Genomic DNA, 1,902 nt, shown 5'->3' with positions numbered 1-1,902 from the left:
GCCTTGAAAAAAAAAAAATTGCAACAGGAGTTATTTGCTATTAAAAGGGCAATTGAATCCACACAAATCCTAAAAAATAAACCTATGTTTGCATTTCTTTTCCATTTTATTCTAAAAATCCACGTCAGATCTGTGCAAAAAAATGTAAATTAATGTAACAAAACAGGGGGAATTAAAAGCATTTCTGTTCCCATGGGTCTGAACAGAACCAAACACATCCCAATTCAGTTTGGCCCCAGCAAAAAGCACAAGTATAGCAAAATAAATAAGCCCTTTTAAACACCCAGGATTAAGGAGTGCTGAAGTTTCCTGTAAGGAAAAACATGGAAGGCCTCTCCAGCTCCTCCAAATCCCTCAGAAATCCACGTCTACCTGTAGCCTGCCTCTGGAATTGGCCAGTTCACATGGGGAGAGTGGAACAAACAGTCAAAAATCCAGTGATGCTGTAAGGAAATTATATATTTGCTTCCAGCTGTTTGAGCCAGAAACTCATTGGTGACTAATTTTTCTTATGGGATTCTTTTTGGAAGCATCTCAGCTTCCAAAACTTGCTCCTTTTGTTCTGGATTTATCAGCCCACAATTCCCTTTGGTGTGTGTAGCACCAGCAGTGAGTAATCCCTGAGTTATTCTGGAGCAGGGAATAACCATTCCCTAATTTACCTTCAGCCCACGTGAAGTTTGACACACCTTGGCCACATTCCATCTCTTCCAAAAGCTTCCAGAGAGCTGGATTTAACCTACAACTGGACTTGTCTCCTACCTTAATAATTAATCTTTAATTTAATCCACCTCTTCCACACCCTTTAAACTTCTCCTTTACCTCTTTGAGAGCACAAAGACTTTAAAGGCCAGGCTGGAGCAACCTGGGCTAGTGAAAGGTGTGATGATCCTTAAGGTCCCTTCCCACCCAAACCATTCCATGCTCCAGCCCATTTCAGCCCTTCCCACAGAAGTGTTTAGGGAAAAGCTCTGCTGGGAACAGCTCTGCTCGTTCTGGAATGTTCTTTCAGCTCTTCATCCAAGAGAAATCCCCCTACAAACCCTCACAGAATAAAACAACATGCCTGGAGACACTTTCTGATGAAAACAGAGAGGGAACAAATCCCTTCCAGAGCTTTGCATCAGCTCTTATCCCAGGACTGCCTTAAAACCTCTGGAAAGGCCCTGCCTCCTGAGCTTCCAGAGGCAGTTCCTAGGTTTGGAACTCCTTCCAAAGTGTCTCACAGCCCTCATTCCTTTTTCCAGTCGGGCCTGTTGCACTTCAGCCCCTGTTCTCCTGAGCTGAATCTCCAGCAGCTCATTCCCAAGAGGAATGTTCAACCCATCAGGCACAACTCCAGGAGACACCCCCACCCATCACTCCAGGGAAGCACTTCAGTGCCAAATCCTCCCTCGCTCCTTATTTCTGGAGCCTCCAAGCACTGCTGCTGGCAGCCTCCTTCCCTTGGATCCACACAGGAATATGGATTAGAAGGAATTCTGGAGGAGGTCTCTGGTCCAAAGCAGGGCCAGCTCAGAGCACACCGTGTGCCACTGCCAAGGCTGGAATAAATCCATGGCAGGTGATCCCAAATCCATGAAAGGGAGCCCCAAAGCTCTACAATAAATCCAGGAAGGAGATCCCATACCCTTCTAATAAATCCATGACCAGAGAACCCAAAAAATCCCTCTAGTAAATTTATAAAAGGAAATCCCCAAATCCCTCTGAGAAATCCATCACAGGAGATCCCAAAATCCCCCCAATAAACCCAGGACAGAAGATCCCAAAATCCCTCCAATAAACCCAGGACAGAAGGTCCCAAAATCCCTCCAATAAACCCAGGATAGAAGGTCCCAAAATCCCTCCAATAAACCCACAACAGGAGATCCCAAACCCATGACAGGAGGTGACAAAACCCAT

This window comes from Manacus vitellinus, unplaced genomic scaffold (genome assembly GCF_001715985.3).
Source record: "Manacus vitellinus isolate BGI_N305 unplaced genomic scaffold, ASM171598v3 scaffold_71_pilon, whole genome shotgun sequence".
NCBI classification, from domain to species: Eukaryota; Metazoa; Chordata; class Aves; order Passeriformes; family Pipridae; genus Manacus; species Manacus vitellinus.
Note: the sequence above shows the minus strand (reverse complement) of the source record.